The 7,500-nt window shown below is 43.2% G+C and overlaps 1 protein-coding gene across 1 annotated transcript in view; it reads right to left on the bottom strand.

Moving 5' to 3' along the window:
- setx (senataxin) overlaps positions 1–7,500 on the bottom strand; it is a 1,003,984-nt gene that overhangs the window by 326,490 nt on the left and 669,994 nt on the right. The gene's annotated exons all lie outside the window — the stretch shown is intronic.

The following is a 7,500-nucleotide window of genomic DNA, read 5'->3' as shown; positions in this document are numbered from 1 at the left end:
ACAGCTAAGTGTCTATGATGTTAAATTATTAGGCCTATGTTGAGTATAACTATTTTATTCGTAAGTATAAAATGGAAGTTAACACATCTCCTCCCAGTCGTTGTTTGGAATTTTAGCCTTAGTCTCCCGGCCAGTTTCATAAATTTTCATCAGCCAGCGAACATTTTGTCCGATGGGCATGTGTAATTTCTAGAAGTGCTAGTTCTTCAGAAAAAGGATACGTGCCTAAGTACACTAAACCAACGTTAGTTCTGCTGCTGTGTTGTTCCGGTTTTTATTCCAAACTTCCATTTTCACTCCTAATGTTCACCCTGACGTGAACAGGAAATGTGCATGATATCATTTGACTGTTGTAGGCCCCTAGAGTACTTCTAGGTGTTTTTCATGACCGATGTCAGTTAACTTTTTGGGAGCCAACGCATGTGAGGCGAAACGTGTTTTTTACCTGACTTGGGAGTCAAATGTTTTGAATGTCTACTATACATTGATTAAGGCATTTTCACGCACGAGCAGGAAACAATGATACATTACTAATACTTAATTCAAGTCAGTGGCAGGAAATGATAAACCATAACCAGCAACGCATTAATTACAGCAATGCATTACTTTTTCTGCAACTCAGAGAATACCTTAAGTTTGGCAGTTTTTTAGCAACTCAGTCAACATTGCATGTAAGCTTAACACAATAATGCATATTTTTTCTTTTTTGTGTCACTCCTCACCACATATGGCAGATTTAGTGTGAAGAGCCACCTGTACAAGATTCCTGGGACAGCAGAACATGCACCTCACGCACTACCCTGGCACCCTGGCTGAACAACCCGCAGCACATCATCTCCAGCTGAGAGGGGGACTCATACATTCATTTGAAATCAGCTCTACTGAGGTGAAATGATCAAGAGTCAAAAGCATGCTGAAGAGATAAACTTGATGATGGCTATGTTTATTTAATTAGCATTGTTTATATAGATTACACATTCCTTGTAAAAAAAAAAATAATTAAAAAATTAGTTGTCGGAGCAAGATAACATGCACTGCTCCACCTGGGTGTCTTCAGCAGTATGCACAGCCCGTCGTTCATTGCAACCTGAAGCTACTGTAGGCCAGGGGTCCCCAAACTTTTTTTTAAATCTGGGGGCCACATTATTGTTCCTGACTGTGATCAGGGGCTGGAATCAATACCAATCATGTAAAAAAGGTGTGTGTGTGTGTGTGTGGGGGGGGGGGGGGGGGGGGAATTCCGATGTCAATTTCATTAATTTTCTTGATTTCTTTGTTTTCATGGCTTTGGCGTTCTGATTGCCCACCTTCAGTTGAAATTTTATCCTCATCAATAAGTATGTATTAACAAGGAACTCTTTGCAGGACAGACAGCTGGCGGAACATATAACAGCATCCAAATTCACACTCTGATATACTGCAGATTTTAAGAGTGCCAGGACATGTTTCCCTTTAGAAATGTGGGGGTATTGGCATCTAAAAATGTGTTCAATTTGCTCTGTTGTACGCTGTAATACAACACTTGGTGGGAATAACCCATCCCTGAACTGCTTATATCTGAAAAAGGTGTATTTCTCCTTGAGTGTATCTCTGTCCTCCCTCGTTTGCCTCCCACAGCGTAACACAACTCTTGCAATCAAATTTGGCAGAGGCTCTGAAGGCCACATAGCCAGCAAGGTACACTGACACATTGCCCTCAATGACGTCCAGCCCCTTCATGAACTCTGTGTTGTCCAGTCCAGGGAATGTGGGTTCCTCATCAGTAGACTGTACGTGAGGCATGGTCAGTGCGGTGCATGGATGGGGAGTTGCCATCTGCGATGACTCAGTGCAGCTCTACAAAATCATTGCAAATGATTACAGACTTACAGTATACTAATCATGTGTGACACTTTTGTTTTTTGAAAGGGTGTTTCGTGTACCTCGTGAGGCATGGTCAGTGCGGTGCATGGATGGGGAGTTGCCATCTGCGATGACTCAGTGCAGCTCTACAAAATCATTGCAAAAGATTACAGACTTACAGTATACTAATCATGTGTGACACTTTTGTTTTTTGAAAGGGTGTTTCGTCTACCTCAAACAAATGGGACAATTGCAGCAATAGGTGTAATTTCCTCCGGTTCGCAATTTTGTATTTCTCCCAAATGTCATTAGATAGTCTAGCACGGCCTGCCTGTAGTCTAATCGGAATTGCTGAGGGTCTGGATTGTCCCTGTGCCCGCCCTTCGCTCTGATCACCCCAAAGAAGTGTTCCAGGCAGTCCTGGTTGAGGTGCCTCGTAAATAGAAACTGAAATCCTTTCTCTGTGAATGCAAATGACAAACAGTACATTGGCCAACAGCAGAAAACATGCAGTGGTGGACAAAGCTCATTAGCATTAGCAAAGCTCAATTTGAATAATTATGCCTTATTGCTGCTACCCTTTCAATTCAGCCCAGATTTCCTTGATTGCTCTTAGGTTATGCCCTCCAACCATTTAGGCAATTCAAGCTGTTGCCACTGGCACATCTGACAGATGCCAGCCAGTTAATACTCTCATTGATGAAATCAATATGTGTCTCTCTGAAGGCATCCTTTTGTGGTGTGCTGCTGGACAAATGTGCTACTGTTAAAGCAGTCAAACATTCTGGTGGTTAAAGTGGGCTACAAAATCTGCCGTCGTTTTTTTGCCCCCTCTCTTAGCTTCCCCATGTCTGCCATGGTGAGCAGTGCAGCCGCAACAGAATGACTAAGAACCTGTAATAAAAAATAAAAAAAATCCCATTTTCAGGACCATAGATAAAGATTGTAAATTGAATGTTATACGCCTGCATGACAGTTTTCACTTGTGGCTTACCTGAGTGGCGAGAGGCACACTCATTGTTGAAAAGGCAGTGAGGGACAGATGCCGTTGGGGTTTAACTTGGGTGCCATTCGGTGTTGTCTTTGTGAATCAATTTTAAACATTTCAGTGATGTCTCCCCATTCTGCCAATTTTGTCCCCTATGTAAAATCCATATTTTCGCAAATTGTTTCTGATGTTTTTCATTAAATGGGGGGGGTCGAATAAAAAATGAATCTTCTGGCTTTTGACAAAGAAGTACGGTTTTTCTTCTGTTATACCCAGGTTTCTACAGGCTGCCAGGTTGTTGCTGCCTTGGTCCATTACCAGCACCATGGGAGTGAAGCCAGTGTCAAGCACCTTTTCCACCGCCTCCATGATTTTGGTTTTTAAGACCCCATGCTTCATGGTCCCAGATGACAAGAAGTACCCTATGGGTTGTTTCCATTTCCCAGTTAGACTACGGATCATGAAAACCCCTGCATGGTTGGCTGGTCTTCCCCCCTTCGTCATACCCTTCTACTTCATCTTTCGAGATGTTATAATTTAGGCTACATTTCAATGTAATTTCATCAAATGTGATGGCAACGTGCCTATCTCGCTCTTCCATATGCTGCACTTGATGTTTAAGTGCATACAGCACAGGTTTTCATGCCATCCCGGCCCGATGTCTACTCTCTGCAAGATATTTGAAAGGGTCCTGGCTGTAGGGAGCTTGAAAATTCTCCTCATGGTTCGGTAGGCTTTTGGCCCTGTACCCTTAACCTGTAACGCCCAACTTTTCATGAAGTTGCTCCACCGAATGGCCCTTGGTTTTTTTTTGGCATTATCAATTTGCTCGTTGACAAATTGTGCGGCTTGTTTTGGCAATACTTTGGAAATTTCCCTCTTTAATGTTTGTTTTCTGCTGATAGATGGTGTCTTTTTCTTTAGCCTTGACAGCTTTGATTTGTAGCAGCCAATTTTTCCTTTTCAGTTTTTTTTCCACTGTGTTGTCATTGCTGACACTGGCCAGTACATCAGTGCCTAAAAAGAAATGTGACAACTGTAACAACAGACTTATGCACAGACTACTACCTATGCAGTGTTCAACACTCAGAATGTATCTGTTACCACCATTTGCCATTAAATCACTTACTATCCAGGATCTCTGAGTCTGTTGTCTCAATTTCAAGTGCGACCCGTTTTCGGGGTGGTGGACGAACTGTGTCTTGAGATTTAGGGGGGTTGGGACAGTCTACTAGCCAGGGTACGGCCATTGGCAGTAGGCCAGATTTCCTGCAGAATGCAAAGTATTGTAATGTTTATATTTCTACAAACACACTGTAAGCCCAGTTATGAATTGTCTGAGTAAAAAATGTTGAAGGTGTAATCAAAACTTTAGTGTTGCACAAATGAACATATATTGACTTTTTTGTACAATGAACAAAGGCTTTGCCACTCAGATGAACAGACTGCGATGAAGACTGGGAAAGACTCAAATTAAATTATTTTGTCTTTACTGAATTGGGGGGGGGGGGGGGGGGGGGGGGGGGGGGGGTAAATCGAAGGAGGTAATAAAAAGATGCAAGACCACAAGTGAACATCCAGGAGGATTTTACAATATTATGTGAAGCTCCAGGCAAAAATGTGAGGACAAACACAAGGACAAGGGCACCAAAAGCACTTGGAGTCAACCTAGATATAGTATGTATAAATACATTTGGAGATATGATTTGGTTTGAAGACACATGTAGGATGGTAATGGGCATCAATCAACAGAAAACATGACACCAGGATAAGGTGACTCCGCAAATACGAAGACAATCCATGGAAAAAGTCTAGAAACTTTTCAAACATATTATGGGTTGAAATTAACAAAAATAAAAGAGGTCATCAAACAATGACATAGTTCCAATGCACAGTCAACATCAAATGAAGGCAAGGGGGTCTGACAATGTAAATAAGCTTACAGTTCTGGAAGGATCTCAACTGTTGCAACAGAATGAGTCCATGAAAGTCCAAAAGATGGAGGCATACACAGTGATATATAAAAATTACAGAGTGCAGCAATATACAAGATTGTTGAGTGCATTGGGAAAAAAGTTCTTAAAGGTTGAGGGGGATGGCCTCTTGTTAGTGGGACTGGAATGGCCTTTGGTGAACAGGGGGCATGGCTAGACAGTGAATGACTGCAGCATCCTGGGAAGAACAAATACATGCACAATACAGAGTGCAGCAATATACAAATTGTTGAGTGCATGGCAAAGTTTCTTAAGGTTGAGGGGGATGGCCTCTTGTTAGTGGGACTGGAATGACCTTTGGTGAACAGGGCATTGGCTAGACGGTGAATGACTGCAGCATCCTGGAAGGAACATAAATACAAGCCATGATTCTCCATGTCATACAGTGTTGTGTAACCTGTTGCGGGATCCTGACGACGCTCTCTGCTTGTGAGGAGCAAAAGCCTTATGCTTGATTCAAGCCAGCAATGGTAGAGGAGGAGCCTCAATGTGTGGCTCTCTAAATATGTAATTAGTTGTATTTTTTTTGTAAAGCAACCCAACATTTTAAATTTTTTTTTGTGAATAGTGTGTTTTGAATTTGCAAACATTTACACACAAGTAATCAGGCTAAACATCTGGGTTTACAGTATGTTTTTGAAAACTATAGAGTATCAAGTGTCATTTTCAGAATATGAAATGGCAATGTCTCTACCTGTTCCAATGGGTTCACAAATTGTGAAATGGCGAAATGGTCACTGCATACTTTCCTATGCTTCATTTCATCGGGCTGGTAACCAACATAGGTCTCCCCATCCTGATGTTATTAATCCATTCTGCACACCTGCAGAAAATTAACAGTAGTGTGTTTTAATATCACAGATATCCTTGGTTTAACATTTGCGCTGGTTCATGTATTTCTATTTTGCCACTAGGGGGAGATACAACACACAAATTATAGGGGTCTGGCTTTTTTGTTGAAATTGGGAGTTTCGTCAGAGGAAAGTCTATGTGAGTTTCTCCACTTCAATAGGACAAGGACGGGATACTTTGCCGTGGATATGTTTTTAGTCTGGCGATTTTAAAAAGTTAATTGAGGTTTACTTTTGAAAGGAACAAATGTTAGATGCTATATGTGGGCATCATAAACACGACAATAAACAAAGCCCACTGCACAGTTGTCAGATCGCATTTCAGCGCCTCGATTCATCATCAGGCAGTGGGTTGTTGCGCTAGCAGGCTATCCAACTTTGGTTTTCGGCGACATAACGGTGGCATCATCTGCCTACCAACACATCCTTTTTAAGGTAAGACAATTAGTTATATAGCACTTGATGTGGCACGTCGTTGGCGTATTATATACGAGCAAAATAATAGTTTCTAGGTGACGTCTATGCTATGCTAAAACTGTGGTGGGAGGTGCTGGACATTGTAAACAGCCTTCCTTGCAGATCATCGGACAGTATGCATTTCTAAATCAGAAGTGAAAAAAGGTACTCGGTAGGCCTAGAAAATTAAATGTTGTGCTCGCATTAGAAGTTAAGCACACAAAGTTATGTCTTTTGACACACAATGTTCTCATCATGTTGCTCAAATATCATTGTGGCCCATTCTGACATTGCACATCAGCTTAGGCTATCAAAACGGAACTATACCTTTTTTTTTCTTTTGGGAATGAATGAAATGCCACCTCCTTGTTCCTTCCTGTGGACTTGTAACACCCTACAGCAGCACATTGTGTGCCTATATATTTTGGTGTATTTGGGGCATTTGGGTCCTTTGCGTAATTGTGATCGGTGTTAGCCATGTTTTTGACTGATGCTGAATGAATGAACCGTTGGCGACGCGTCCTTGACTACCAAAATCAAAATGGCGGACGGCGTCGGTGAGGTAACAATACAGGCCAATAGAACTTTCCCCTCTCTTCTTCTTTCCTCTCTGGTGTGAGTGGGTGGGGAAGGGGGGATGCTGCTGGAAGGGAGGGAGTTAACGGAACAAAGCAGGAATTTAAATACTCACCCCCCCTTCCTCACACACACACACACACACACACACACACACACACACACACACACACACACACACACACACACACACACACACACACACACACACACACACACACACACACACACGCACACACACACACACGCACACAACCAACCCCCACCGCAGTGCAGTGCAACATCTCCCCCAGAAACCCCCTGTGCTTTGCAGACCCCCCTACAACCCCCCACCCCACGCCACCACCCCACATCACAACACCCCACCCCCAACCTCCCCCTCCCAGCCCCCCCCTTTCAGATGTCTGTCAGACTAGCTTGAGGGGGGGCACTGGGAGAACGATGGGGGGTTGTGTGTGTGTGTGTGTGTGTGTGTGTGTGTGTGTGTGTGTGTGTGTGTGTGTGTGTGTGTGTGTGTGTGTGTGTGTGTGTGTGTGTGTGTGTGTGTGTGTGTGTGTGTGTGTGTGTGTCTGTGTGTGTGTGTGTGTGTGTGTGTGTGTTGCCACAGAATTCCACTTCACAGGCCCAGTCTGTGATAAGAGGCTCCATTCACACACAAACACACACACACACACACACACACACACACACACACACACACACACACACACACACACACACACACACACACACACACACACACACGCACACACACACACAGAGAGAGAGAGAGAGAGAGAGAGAGAGAGAGAGA

This window comes from Engraulis encrasicolus, chromosome 11, assembly GCF_034702125.1.
Source record: "Engraulis encrasicolus isolate BLACKSEA-1 chromosome 11, IST_EnEncr_1.0, whole genome shotgun sequence".
In the NCBI taxonomy this organism is placed as follows: domain Eukaryota; kingdom Metazoa; phylum Chordata; class Actinopteri; order Clupeiformes; family Engraulidae; genus Engraulis; species Engraulis encrasicolus.
The sequence above is the reverse complement of the archived record's forward strand: the minus strand, read 5'-3'. Positions and strand labels throughout refer to the sequence as shown.